Below are 15,558 nucleotides of genomic sequence, written 5' to 3'. Positions count from 1 at the left end.
TTGCTCATGACATTTGTTTTGTAATAATACCCCATATTCTGAATATCTCCCTTCTCCATAGGTCAGATCAGGGAAGTAACATGGAGAAGATGAAGGGGAGGAGGCAGGGCAGGGAGACGGTGAAAATATTGTCAGATCATAACCTTGGGGAGCATTTTATAATTACCTAATAATAAGATAGCTTGGCTAACCTAGGGAGTTCTGTTGTTCTCAAATAATCATTCATGAAGAGTTCAAATGGACGGTAGTACCAGTTAGGAAAAATAAATTTGAGAGAACTGGTGTCATGTATTTGAAAGATTCATTCAGTTAAATTTCTTTTTATTTTTTTATTTTTTTGAGATGGAGTTTCACTCTATCGCCCAGGCTGCAGCACAGTGGCGTGATTTCAGCTCACTGTAAGCTCCACCTCCTGGGTTCACGCCATTCTCCTGCCTTGGCCTCCCGAGTAGCTGGGATTACAAGCACACACTACCACACCCGGTTAATTTTTCTTTTTTTTTTTTTTTTTTTTAGTAGAGACAGGGTTTCACTATGTTAGTGAGGCTGGTCTCGAACTCCTGACCTCGTGATCCACCCGCCTCAGCCTCCCAAAGTGCTGGGATTACAGGCATGAGCCACCGCGCCCAGCATCATTTGGTTAAATTTCTAAAAAAGATCATAAACTCCTGGTGGAAAGAGCTTTCAAATAACAGAAAACAACTTAAAATGTACAAAATGATGAAGAGATTTACTATTGTTTCATGTAACAAGGACAGTTTTTTGGGTTGGTCAATTTATTGGTTTAATAACAACATCAAAAACCCCAGCTCTGTCCATCTCTACTTTCTGCCATTCTCAGTACACTTGCTAGCTTTCCTCACAGTCACTAGATAGCTGCACTATCTCCAGGCATCACATCCTCACACATCACCATCCAGAAGCAGAAAAGGGACAGTCTTTTCTTTGTGCCTTTATATTTTATTTTATTGAGATGGAGTTTTGCTCTGTCACCCAGGCTGTAGTGCAATGGCGCCATCTTGGCTTACTGCAACCTCTGCCTCCTGGATTCAAGTGATTCTCCTGCCTCAGCCTCCCAAGTAGCTGGGATTAGAGGCATGCAGCACCACGCCTGGCTAATTTTTGTATTTTTAGTAGAGACAGAGTTTCACCATCTTGGCCAGGCTCGTCTCGAACTCCTGACCTCATGATCTGCCCACCTCAGCCTCCCAAAGTGCTGGGAGCTGCCGCGCCTGGCCCTGTGCCTTTATTTAAGACTAAGAAACCTCTCTCGGAACAATCTACCCAGTCAGTGGCTACTAATGGCTCAATGGACAGAATTCAGTCACATGTCCTTTTCAAAGCCAATCACCAGCAGAATTAGAATGATTTTGAATGACTAAGACTGTTGGACTGGGGCTGGAGCAATCCATCCTTGAAATACATGACTACCTGATATCTGAACAGTACATATATTCTCTTAGCAAAAAGGTAGCTATGGGTAGGGCATCAACAACATCTGCTACAGGGTTCACTACACATTTATTGATTTTAATCTATTTTATTCTGCTTAAACCCCAGGACATTTGATTCACTGATACCTACTGAGATAGACATCATTAAGCCTCACATAATAACAAACTGGTTTCAGAAAAACTATAAAAGTGCTCGAGAAAGACGGTATTCGGAAAAGAGTTCCTTGAAAAAGCCCCAAAATTGGTCTATACCTTCATGATGAAGTGATTCCTTTTCACTAACTTGATATAATCTAATTCTGTGTCTCATTTTGAAATGCCAAGGCAGCCCTTCAGAAAACACATGACTCCATCAACCACAATTGCTTGTTCAAATCCATTTGCTTTTTCAATTAGCACTGGGCCAGAGAGAGGATGACTATATGATCCTCGAAATAAAAATTTTATCCATATATACCTATATGTGTGACTGTCTACCTATCTATCTATGTACACCCATCTGTCTACCTGCCACCTCTCATAACTGTCTACATTCCACAAAAGCTGAGATGTGCTCTTTGACATTTTCATTAGAGGAACTTGGGAATCCCTCTCATAGGATGACACTCGTCTTATTGCAAGCTCTTTTTTTGCCAAGTTTCCCCTCCAGTTTGACACTTAAAATCTTTCCATTGCATGTAGCAGAAATCAATCATGGTTAATTTATAAGGAAAAAGAATTTATTTGGCGGACACAGGGTAGTCCATAGAATCAAGGGAAGATCCAGGGATCTGGGTACAGGAACTAATTACGGTTAGTTGCTGGGATGAATTCACTCCTGCATGCCAATCCTGCCCTCAGATTCAAGAGTCTGGAGAGAACATCCAATTGGCTGCGCTTGGCTACAGGCCCTTCTGTTAGCCAGAGGCAGCTGGGGCACTTTTATTAAAGTGCCTTAACAAAACTGCAAAACTGGGGGAGGAGTCTTTCCTCATCAGGAAATCGGCATTTGGGGGCTGGATGCTGGGCAAGCAAATACAGACACCCAAAGCAACAATGAGCACTGCCTGAAAACAACACAGAAGCAGCACACGGAGCAAACAGGATTCATAGAATGTAACAATAAAATAACTTTTCTTGTTTTGCTTCCCATGTCTCTTTAAATCTGCTTGGTGGAGGAAACCTACCCTCTGACTGTAAACTCTACCTCGACTGTAAACTCTACTTACTTCTAGATAGGAAAATAGCCCATGGTCACTTTAAGATGCAAACACAATCTGGAATTCAGTAACAGAATGTCAATTTTATTACCACTTTAATTTTCATTCAAGGATAAGACTCCTCCCCAGTTCCCTACCTGGGATCAGGGATCAGTTGCAGGCAGACTGTCTGCCTTTGGTCCATGGGAGTGGTCAGCTTTTCTTTCCCTGTCATCCCCTCCCTGGTCACAGCGAGGGTGGAAGGTATGGGAACAAGGACAAGAAAGTTTGTGTTTAACTGGTACTGTCATCAAATGTCCTTGTGTTCTCACAGCAGAGCAGAGCTTTAAAGCTGACTCTTTGTCTCTGGGCACCTTCATGGATTTTTTTGAGACTCCTCTGCTGTGTCTTTTTGACCACAACCCTTTTGCTCTCAGCTTCCCAAGTAGCGCACCTCTCTTGCCTTCTAGGTTTCATGAAGCAGATGACAGACACTAGTCTGCTGTGCTCCCGACCTCTGACAGCGAGGGTCACATAGTTAGTTTTCTGAGTGATCCCGTTGTATCCCCCCTTCACTCGGCTTTAGCTGGGGGATTGGCATAGCTCTGATGGGGTGTGTGTGATTCTCGGCACAACGCTTTCCAAGGAAATTGTCTTAAGATAATCCTTTCCCCAACTGCCATACCCTCAATTCTTTGGGTTCAAGAACATGAAGGGTTCAAGAATTGCAATTTTTTTTTTTTTTTTGATACAGGGTCTTGCTCTGTCACCCAGGCTGGAGAGCAGTGGCACGATCATGGCTCACGGCAGCCTTGACATCCTAGGCTCAAGCAATCCTCACACCTGAGCACCCCCACAGCTCCCCAGTAGCTGGGACTACAGGTGCCCACCACTATGCCTAGTGAATTTAGTATTTTTTGTAGAGATGGGGTCTCGCCATGTTTCCAAGGCTGGTCTCAAACTCTTAAGCTCAAGCCATTCATCCCCCCTCAGCCTCCCAAAGTACTGAGATTACAGGCATAAGCCACCACACCTGGCCTGTAAATAATTTTTAAAAATCTTTGCCAATAGACGACAATAGTATTTTGTTTTCATTTGCATTTCTTTAATTACTAATGAGAGTACACATTTTCATATGCCCTTTCTGTGTCTAACAGTAGAAATAATTAATACTCAACTCCTTTTACGCACTAGGTACTTTACTTAAGCCAGCTCATCTAATCCTCACATAGACACTATGCAGTAGGCACTATTATTATTCCCATTTGACAGATGAGGTCCAGATTGATAAATTCGCTTGCCCAAGGTCACACAGCTAGTGGATCTGGCTCTGGCGTTCTCCTGCCTGACTTTTTCAACATTCTCTGCTCTGTTCATTCTACTTTACCTGTGTCTTCCTCTTCTTTTCTTTTCTTTCCTTTTTCTTTTCTTTTCCCCTTCCTCCTTATCCTTCTTCTTATCTTCATTTTCCCAGGGAGCACTTTGACCTCACTAGCTGTTGTCAACCTGTTCGATTTGAGTTCAATACACATATAGTGAACATTTAGCATATGCCAAGCACTATGTGAGGGGCTGAGAGACAAATACAACTTGGAGTGACCCTCAGGAGACAACCATCTAATAGGGAAATTACGGACTGCACACAAAGAGCACATCATGGTGTCCTAGGCATGCTCACAATTCCCCCTCCACAGTTACTGTTCTCAGAGACATTAAATGACCTGGAGGTCATGCAACTCAGTCACGGTGGAAGAGAGAAGACAGTATGAGGATTTCTGGCATACAAATCAACCAATCTCAGGTTAGCTCTGCAGACCTTTTCTTCTTTTACTGTTTTCATTGTCACTCCCTGTCCAGGGCACTAGAAATAGCCTTCATATCCATTTTGGGGCTGTTCCTGGAGCTTAAAGCTCATGGAAGGATACTCTCTGGTTAATTGAGGTGTTACTCTAGCAACAGCAACAATACAAATCGGAATAGTAGCTGCAAATTTCACATCAAAAGACTCAGGTATGGAAATGTGTCACTTCATTTTCTTATAACTCAAGTTAATTTTTGACCCTAAGCCCGTATTCTGCTTGATGCAAGAAATTTATTCTAGTCACTTTCAAGTACAATCAATAAACCAGTATTTCTCAGTCTTTTTTTAATTTAAAACTTAGTCTATTCAGGATGATTTTCACTTTTCTGAGCTCCTGGAGAAAGGTGGGATTCCCTAAGTGGTCCCTCAGTAGCAGTGTGCTTCTGAGGTGGATGGTGGTGTCTGTTTGTAGCTTCTGCGGGCCTCATAGTTGGGCTTGGCTGGGGTAATAAACAGTCCTGCTCAAACACAGACTGCACTGTCCTGGTGCTGGGGATCCCTGAGTTGTCATCACATCCCAATCAGATTCGCTGTGGGGACAGTCCACACCACATCCCTCTGCTGCGTGACCCCTCATCCCAACTGAGATCCCCTCCTACGGCTCTCTCTCTCTCGGTTAACTTCCTTGACCCACTCATAAGAACCTGACTCACCCTCTCATGTCACTCTCAAGGCCTAGAAAGCCCAGGGGATAAGGGCTTTCTCTCCCCTTGCCTTATGGCCAGAATGAGATGGAGAAGAGGAAAAAGAGAAGAAAAGAATACAGTGGTTATCATCTCAGATATCATTCTGTTGCATCAGTACACATTCCCTCCTCCAAAGAAGTGCTATTTTTTCATTTCCAAGTTGAAATCTACCAACATGCCTCTTTTGATGCCTTTTAACCAGGTTTCTATTTTCTTCTCAGATTGATCAAAGAAACGCTGGGAACTTTCCCCTCCCTGAGGAACTTCCACAGATGTACACCTTTGGTCTCCATCCCAAACGTGCTGATCTGTGAATGTTCATCCACTGCCAGCCATCTTTGTCCTCCGAACTATCGGTCCCCTGCACCTGGGACCTGTTGCCCTCCAGCCATGGACAGTCTCAGCTTCCATCCAGCTCCACTTTTCACTCTCTCCACTCTTGAATAGCATGAACCCAACCAACTGGTTGATATGTTTATTTTTCATTTCCTTCTTTTCTTCTATGTAAGTGTTTATTTTTTAACCTTTTTACTTGCCTTGAATCCTTTTTGGAAATAAATTAAATTAAATTAAAATTGTAATAAATAACATGAGTGTAGCCTTTTTAAGGTTAAATGACTAGAACTACCCACATTATGCCAGATGTGGATACACCATAATTTTCCTGTCTCCAAATTACTTTCATTTTGAATAGATTTCTTTGTGTGAAGCCTTTGATGTTTTTCCCCCTTCTGAGTCAGTAATCCTAGTTAGGCAAAAGAAAGAAAAGGAATAATGGTGTTGGGTTATCTGTGATACCCCAGGTTTTATGCTGGACATGTTTGTCTATATTATCTCACTGCATGCATCCCAAATTCCTAGCTGGAGCCAAAGCCATATTTACCCTAAGGTTCAAACAAGCCTATCCATAAGACTGCAGGGGGAAATGGGTGGACAAAAATGCAGAGATTGGTTTGAGTCTCCTGTGAAAAAAATTAATTTTCTAAGCTTGAAGAGAGAATCCACCTGGAAGAGAATAATTTGTTGATTTGTTCAACAAATATTTATTGAGCGTCTATAATGTACCCGGCACTGTGCTAGAGATACAATGGTGAGAAATTCAAGGGCAGTGAGCCAGTTTTGGAGGAGAGGAAGAGTTCTGAGTGCAGCAAGGGTGAGTATATCACTTGGCTTGCCCTCTGGACCAGACAGTCCTAAGGCACGACAGCTGCAGTGCAGAGCCAAGAAACACCGAAAGTTGCTTCAGTTCCATTTTCAAAGGAGAGTGAGAGAAAAGTCAAGGCCAGTGTTTTCTACATCCTGCAAAACAATCCCTCTTCACAAACATCAGGAAACTTAACTTGGAGATGTTCTCGGACACCAGGAGGGGACTTAAAATGAGACATCAGTAGAGTCTAGGGACATTGACCCAAACAACCAAGGCAAGAAGGAGGGGCAGAGCAAGGGCAGCTGACAGGACTTGGACCCTGGACTTGACTGAGGCATGTGCTGGGGCTTGCAAGGACTTACCAGGAAAAAATGGGAGAAAGCAGCAATTTCCAAGTTAAGAGGGTGGAGCTGGAGAAACAGCTTTGGGACTTTTGCCACGTCTCTACTTGTACCCCCAGGCTAAAGTGGCCTGGAGTGGGTTAAGTTATTTCACATTGGGGCTCAGAGGAGACAACGCTCTTTCTCAAGGTCATTGATTTGGTAACAGTCTTTCTCCAAAGTCCTTCCCAGACCCAGTCCACCATATGGTATTACAAAAGAGCTACAGGGTTCCCATCTCTGCTCTGCTGTTAACACATTGCAAGATGTTGGACAAGTGAATGTATCCCCTTGAGCTCTATTTTTTCATCTTTTGAAGGGAGGTGTTGGACTAGAGGAGCTACAATATTCTGTGACTCTTGGGCTGATTTCACTAGCTCTGGGTACTGCCAATAATCTGATCCAGTCTTACCCATCCAGACTAATCCCCCTCATGTCCTTGGCCCTTTTACTCTAGCCAATTTGGTATTCTCACTGTCCCTTGAACACAGCACACTCGTTTCCATTCCTGACTCTTTGGCAAATTCCTCCCTAGGGACACTAAACACATCAGAATGCACATGCTGGTCAGACCATGGTCTCTCCATTGTCGGGAGGGACATGCCCACTACCTTCCCTGATTCGGACTTTCAAGGTGAGCCTATGTCAGCTTCCCTGGGCACCCATTTACATCTCTACATTAGTTTGTCCAGACCCTTTGTGAATTCATTTATATTTCCCTCATGTGCTACATCTTGGAGTAAAGTGTTCCACAAGTTTATTACCCATTCCTTTTATTTGCTCTAACTATTCCTCTCTCATCTTCCCCTCCAGCGAGTATTTGGGTTGAGTAAGTCCTTGTTCACCTTCTGGTTATTGATGAGTTTACTGATTGCCATCGTGTCCTTTTCCAGTCTGGAGGGTTCTAACCCTTTCTGGCCTGTCTTCCCTCAGCAGCCTTCAGTTATTCTTTTCTGTTCCTTCTCCAGTATCTGAACATCAGAGGTTCAGTGACTAGAACCCAGCACAAATCAGTGAGAGGTGGATGTATCATGTTTAAAGAAATGCGGGGGTGGGGGCTCAGTTATTTTCAGCCACCTCCTCCCCTTGCTGATGCCTGACGTGTTTTCTTGGCTTTTGGTGCAAAGCAGGACTTTCAACTCATGTATTGGAAAGGAAAATTCTTCCAAAGGCCCTCTCCTGACTTTTGACAGAGATGTTAGTCACAGAGTTTGGATTTTATTTTTAAACGTATCTGCACATGCCACATTAAATTTATCTGCCCCTTTTCTTGCCGAATTATAAAAACTCGGTGGGTAACAATAACTAACCTTTAGTGAGCTTGTACAATGCCCCAGGCACTGTATTAAATGGTCTCCTCGCAGTATCTCTTTTAATTCTCTCTGCAACCCTATGAGGTAAGGACTATTATTACACAATGTTGAAGACAAGGATATTGAGAAACAGACAGATTAAGTAACTTGATCATCACACAGCTGGCAAACGACACAGCCTAGACTCAAACTCAGGGAGTCTGAGATTTTCAGCCTTGATGCTCTAACCAGTCAACCCTGGCTGTGGATTGGAATCACCTGGGAGCTTTGAAAAAAACACTAATTCCCAGGGCCCCACCCAGAGCAGTTAAATCAGATTCTCTGGGGATATCTTCAAAAGCTCCCGGAGATGATTCTAATGTCCATCCAGGGTCAAAGACCAATGCTCTGGTGCCTCCTCCTGTCAAAGCCTGTCAGCTTCTTGCCACTCACTGTACCTGGAGGATTATAGTTGGAGCCATCTGCAAGGGAAAGATTTGTCATGTGACCTTCCCCTCCAGAACATGTATAAAGATGTTAAATTATACCAGTCTTGGCATAGACTCTTTTTTTTTTTTTTTTTGCTGTTGTAGTGGTAAAATGTAAATAACATAAAATGTATCATGTTAACCGTTATTTTAAAAATATTTACTTTTTAATACATAAGCTGGGTCGTTCCACATATGTATTTTTTCTTTTTAAATTGTGGTAAAATACACTAACATAAAATGTGCTGTCTCAGTGCTCTCAAGTGCACAGTTCAGTGGCATTAAGCACATTCGCATTTGGCCACGGTCACCACCATCTATCTCCACAACGTTTTCATCATTCCAAAGTGAAACTCTGCACCCAATAAGACCTAACCCCCCCCATTTTACCCCTTTCTCAAGCCACTGGCAACATCCATTCTACCTTCTGTTTCTGTGAGTTGACTACTCTAAATATATCATAAAGGTGAAATCATACAGTATTTATCCTTTTGTGTGTGACTTTTTTACTTAGCATGTCTTCAAGTTTCATACATGTGGTAACGTGTTAAATTTCATTCATTTTAAAAGCTGAATATTTCATTGTATGTCTATATCACATTTTGTTTATCCATTTATTGCATAGATTCTTGAAGAGAAATTTTTAACAATGGACCATCTAAAGAAGCCTAAATTTTTTTTTCTTTTCTTTTCTTTTTTTTTTTTTTTTTTTTGAGACAGGGTCTTGCTCTGTCATCTATGCTGGAGCAAAGTGGCTGGATCTTAGCTCACTGCCGCCTTGACCTCCTAGGCCCAAGGGATCCTCCTGCTCAGCCTCCCGAGTAGCCAGGACTACAGGTGTGTGCCACCATGCCTGGCCAATCAGGAAAAAAATTTTCTTTTAGAGTGACGGGTTCTCACTCTGTTGCTCAGGCTGGTCTTGAACTCCTGAGCTCAAGCAATCCTCCTGTCTCAGCCTCCCAAAGTACTGGGATTACAGGCATGAGACACCGTGCCTGGCTGAAGCCTAAATTTGTTCCTACCATTTATTTTCTGTCTCTAAGCCATTCTCTTGATAAAAGAGACATCATTCTTTCCTCCCCCTCAAGCTTCATGGTAACTTAACCTTTCAAAAGAGCCTTTCTTAGAGAACTTTTTCAAAAGCTCTTTAAAAGTCTAAGTGGGTTATAGGTGTTTCCTCATTATACCTACTCCTCCTTTACTTTCTTAAAGAATTCCACTAAATGCGTGTTTCCTCGCCTGCACCTGCCCACACCTACATTTTCTTTGTGACCCAAGGCAATTCCCACCTCCTTCGAGAAGCCTTCCTGGACACTAAGCCTTAGCGACTCCCTCTCCACTGAACTTCTCCAGTGTTTATTGCCTGGAGCAGTCAATCTGGCATTTACCTGCTATTTACTTCTTGCTTGCACCTCACGTTCCCAATAAGATGATCATTCCTTAAGCACTGCTTATCCTCTGTGTGTGTCCTCTCTAGCCTCAGAACAGAACTGAGCAAATAACAGGGGTGTGAAAATTCTTATTTAATTGAAGTGAGGAAGCCTGCTTCCTCCCACTCAAATCAGGGCTTCTTGGCTAACAGCTGAGATCCAAGCTACCTGCAGCATCGCAAGGATGTGTTAAGGACACGTTCTATCCCCCTCATTTCCCAGATGAAAGCAGAGCCGGTACAAAGCCAAATGGATGGGGTTCAGGCCAAGTTGTCTTCATCAGGCCTTCACTTACTTCACTTGGCTCACACTCCCCTTTTCTCTACTGAGCACTCGTATTGTTTCTCTTATTCTTTTTTATTCCTCTCCATCTTAGTTCCCTATTCTGCTTTCTGACCCCTTAGGGTACTACCTCATGCAATAAGTGTGGATAATGGGTTTTCATTGTTTTTGGCATATCTGCCCCAATCAGGATCCTACTCAGGTGCTGGGGCTGTCATAACAGTCTCCTAACTGGTCTCCCTCACTCAAGTTCAGCCACTGCTACCGTTCTCACTTCATCAGCCTTCTGCCCCAAACTTTGGATTATTTCCCTTGCCTGGACTATAGGAAAAATTCCAGCCCCCTTCCATGGCATTCAAGGTCTCTCTGGCTCTCCCATGGTCACACATCATCTGCTGCTGCATCCCTCCATGTCTTCTATCAATAACAATGTCTTGAATGCCTTCTCTCAGGGGGCTAGGGTTCTAGGTACTTTGTAGGGTCCTGGTACAGAGGTGTGCTCAATAGGTCATTCAGAGGGAATGACTGTTCATCTCCCACTCCTGCTAAGCTGCTGTTAATGTATGTGTTGCCTTGTTTAGATAAGGCATTAGGCCAACCTACTATTTCACTGCTATGAGGATTTTAGTCCATGGAACACCAGAGGAGAGACATTTTGGTGGGGGCAAGAAGCCTTTCTGGACCTCTCAACCACTCCAGTGGTTCTCTACCCCCAACCAGGCAGGAGGTTCTCCCTCTTTAGGCCCTACCGAGGGATATGGTCCTGCTTGGGTCCTCTAAGCACCAGGCCAGGCCCATGCCCCTTTTTGGTTACAACCTGGGATCCTTTCCGTTTCTTTTCTTTTTTTTGAGGCAGAGTTTTGCTCTTGTTGCCCAGGCTGGAGTGCAATGGCGTGATCTCAGCTCACGCATGAGCCACCGTGCCCGGCCCGGATCCCTTTTTTAATGGGATACAGATCTCCTTCTGAGAACACTGCTTTAGGTGACCTTGGCCAACGCCCACCCTGTCCTGATCTTATCCAGGACCTCTGTGGCTTTACGCTGGTCCTGGGAGATAATCACAGACACAGATCTCTAGTGTTCAAATGCCTTCGAGAAGGGTGACCACACCTTATATTCTTCCTTGGGTCTAAACATCCTAAGAGTTGCCGCTGTCTTCCTTGCCTGGAGTTGAGCCCTTGACTTGACCCTTTATCCTGCTCATCTGCCAGGAAGCCTGGTGTCATCCCTGAACCAGCCATGCCTCTGATCTTCACACCTCATACTTCACTTCCTCTTGATTTATCCTCAGCCCAAATCTGACAGTCTGTGCTAGCTGAGCAGGAAGGAGGAAAGCAGAGAGGTGCTTGTGAGTGCCCAGGAAGAGAGATGTGATTACCCCTGGGTGTCAGCCTGAGGCCAAGCTACAAAGCCTACCTTCCCTCTCTCTCACCACACCCTTGACTTAGGACTGTATAAAGAAAAACTAGAAATGTAACACAGGGAACAAAAATGGTTCCAGAAAAATTGTGTGCATGTGGGATTGATGAACACTTTTTGTGGGTTTCAGAGCTAATTCTCCCCTCTCTTGTGATTTGGAATGCCGCAGGTGGTTAACTGGGTTGAAAAACAATTAGCATATGTTTTACTATAATATACATTTTCTATTAAAGAGTTTTTAAGTGCTAATATAAATATTAACTAATAATTAAGCAATTGGAGAAAAAAGTTTATATGGAAAAATCTCAGTTCAAGCCTAGCTCTGAAAATTACCAATTGCATCCATGATTCCTATCTGTAAAATGAGGATAATAATCATTCATTTATTAAATCATTATTTTGTGCCTTTAAAAGAAACCACCAAACAAACAAAAACAAAGCCCTGTTCTGTAAGCTGGGGCTATAGTGATGAACAAAGCAGGCAAGTCCTCTGCTCTTGTGGAATTTACATTCTGGCCAGGGGAGACAGAAAATAAATATGTACAATGTCAGGTGGTGATAATGACAAGTATTTGTCATTTTTGAAAAGATGGTAATACATCTCTGATGAACTGATATTTGAGCAGAGATTAAAGGAAGTGAGGAAATGACCTATGTGGACATTTGGCAGAAGAGCTTTCCAGGCAGAGACAGCGTCAAGTACAAAGGCCTTGAGGTGAGAGCCTTGGGTGTGTGAGGAACAGCAGAGGGGCTGGGGAAGCCTGAGAGAAGTGAGGATAGGGACAGCGCTAGCAGATAATGTTAGACAGGCCTTGTGGGGCTGCTAAGTGTTTTTCTCTAGCGAGCTGGGGAGCCATAGAAGGTTTTCGAGCAGAGGAGTGATAGGATCTGACTTAGGACAGCTTCCGTGTGGAGAACAGACTGTAGGTACAAAGGTTAGAAATGGCAGAGCAAACATCCAGGGGAGAGAAAGAGTGGTTTGAACTAGGGTGCAAGTGGAAGAGGTGGGGAGAAGTGGTAAGATTCTGAAAATATTTCAAAGATAGAGACGACAGGATTTATGGATGGTCTGGATGTGGGGTATGAAATGACTTCAAGTTTTGACCTTGAGGAATTGGAAGAATGGAGTTTTTATTTACTAGGATGGGGAAGACTGAGGGAGGAGCTGGTTTAGAAAAGCAAATCAGAAGTTAAGTGTTGGGTATGTTAAGTTAGAGATGTCTCTTAGATGGTCATGCAGAGGAGGGGGCAGGCAGTTGGTTCTATACATCCAGATTTTAAGAGAGAGCAAGAGGGGTAGGAGCTGCAGATACAAACTTGGGCATCATCCGCACAGAGAGGTTTACAGCCAGTGACTGGACAAGCTCATCTAGGTCTTCAGTGTAGCTGTCTCCCTCACATGGCTGTGAAGGTCAAAGTGGATAGTATATGGCAAATAGTTTTGTAAACTGTAAAGTACTATACACAAAGAAAGGACCAAGTGTGCAAATATGGTAAAGAGCATAATGTAGAGCAGGATTTAAAGAATTATCTTCAGGTAGAGACAGAGTCATAGAATACATGTGCAAGGAGAAGCTTACAAACCAGTGGATCAACCCCTTTCGTTTTATCTAGGAGGAGCTGAGGTTAGAGAGATTAAGAGGCTTGTCCAAGGACACTCAGCTCATCAGTGGCCCAGCTCATCCTAGGACTGGGGAGCCCTAACTGCTGGTGCGGTGCTCTTTCCACCATGTGAAACACCTGCTCACATTTACTGCTTCAGCTCTCTCTGAATCTGTTAACCAGGGGCAAGTAATTCTTCAAACAGAAATCTAATTAGATCACCTTGTGCTTTTATACATGCTACTTCCTCTGCCTCCTCCTGCAAATTCCTGCCTTATCTTCCATTCCCAGCTAGAATGGCCCTTGCCAATGAAGACTTCTTTGTCCTGTTTGGTAGAGCTGGTAACTGGTTCTCCATGTGCCCCCACAGCCCCCATCTTGTGGCAGTCCTTGCATTTGCTGATTATGTCTCCTTCCCCTGCCTGCCTGTGAAGCTCTTCCTATGACCTCGCTGCCCAGCATAGTGAGTGACACTTAAATGTTTGGGAAGGAAGGAAGGACGATCTCTTCTTTCACATTAGTTCAGGACAATGGCAAAGCAGTCATTCAGTGACACTTCAGTTCCTCTGACCTGAGCATGCTTTTGGTTCACAAATTGACAATGACTTCTGGGGTATGAATTTTCTTTTTTCTTTGCTATCCTCAGGCACAATGAGCAGGCAATTCTAGGACCAGAAAACGATTTGGACATTATACGTGCTGTCTTTTTATTTTCAATTCTCTGTCTCCTATTAGTATATGACTGGCTGTTTGCCTTTTGCTGCAAGACAAGGTTTGTGTTTGTGCCTGGGCTATGCACAAGCATGTGTACACACACACACACACACACACAGAGAGAGACAGAGAGAGAGAGAGAGATGGCCTCTTGGGAGAGCATGCACTCATTTTTTAGCTTTATCTCCCAGAAAATGCCCTCAGGTGGGAGGAAGAAGACAGTGTTGTGCTCCTAGCTTTTCCACCCTTTTCCGCTCTCGAGCACGAGAATTTGGATCTATTTCTTAAACTCTTTGAACCTTAGTTCAAGATAAGTTTGGAATTTCTAGATCAAGAGTGAATCCTAAAAACTCCCTCTCACCCCCTATATTCACCGCTCTTTAGCTTGTTTGCTTGAGATAACACTGTGTTAATTACTATATTTCCATTCTGCTTAATTAACAATGTTTCCGTAGAAGGAGAATTGCTCCTAACGGAAGGAATTATCTTATAGGTTATTGCAAAGGTCTAAGGAAGGTGGCAGAAGCTGGTTGTGATACTGTGGTGATGGGATCAACGCTCCAGGTTTTGCTCCAAGTAAATGAGTCAGAGATTCTAACCAGGCTGGGTTTGCCAACGAGCAGGTGGTAAGCCAGGCCAGTAAAGAAACTGTCCCTTCTGGAGGATTGGGCTTCTAAAGCTCTCTTGTATTGAGAGCTCTTGAGTAATCACTGTTAATCAATACAATACTTTAGGATGCAATTAGGATTAATTAGCCCAATGTTGCTAGCTGCCCTGTTACTTGGTCTGTCTCTTTGGGTGCCTCCTTGTCTTGGCTCCTGCTTCCCCTGAAGAGGAAAATTTCCTTCCTTGTGTCCCCAGCCTGGGGTCTCCTCTCTTCTCTTCCTGTGCCAAGCCCCCAACCCCCTTCTCCACTTTATAATATGGAGAGGGAGAGCCAGGAAGGGCCTTAAAGTGATAGTGGGATGAAAAGAATAAACACAATCAACACATGGTAGCAAACAAGAGGGCAGGTGAGAGAATGTGTGACGGGTGGAGAATATTTTGGTTATCTTTCAAGAGAGAGCTGTGGCTGACAGAGCCACTCAGAAGGCATTTTGTCTATTCTCCCAACCAGACAAATTGGAAGCCCTCCTGTTCATTCCCTGGTCCTGCAGTATGGAATAGCTTTGTGGTTTTCGGTGTTAATTAAAAGGTATCTCTATATTGCACATACTTCTATTTTTTGTGATGACAAAAACATTCCCCATGGCTCTGCAGAGAATGGGGGGGGGGGCAGCAGGGCACGCTCATAGCAGTGGAAAGGTTCCACAGTGGGGATCAGGAGACCTATCCCCACCTCAGCCTAGGACTCGGGGAGAATGGTCCAGAGCTCATTGTCCTTGTCGATAAAATGATAGATTTGGACTCAATATCCTGTGCTGCCTCTTCCAACTTGATTTTTACCCCAATATTAAATGAATGGGCTACCAGACTGGTATGCCCACACATGCCCGTTTCCTTCCTTTTCTTCTGCGCATCTCTGCCTTTGTGTCCGGAACGTGTTTTCCCTTTGCAAGTTTCTCTCCATTCTGCACATTATGAGTTTCAGCATTTCCGTTGCCCTAGAAAGTCTATCTTTGAGA

The sequence above is a fragment of the Nomascus leucogenys genome, chromosome 21 (assembly GCF_006542625.1).
Source record: "Nomascus leucogenys isolate Asia chromosome 21, Asia_NLE_v1, whole genome shotgun sequence".
NCBI classification, from domain to species: domain Eukaryota; kingdom Metazoa; phylum Chordata; class Mammalia; order Primates; family Hylobatidae; genus Nomascus; species Nomascus leucogenys.
Note: the sequence above shows the minus strand (reverse complement) of the source record.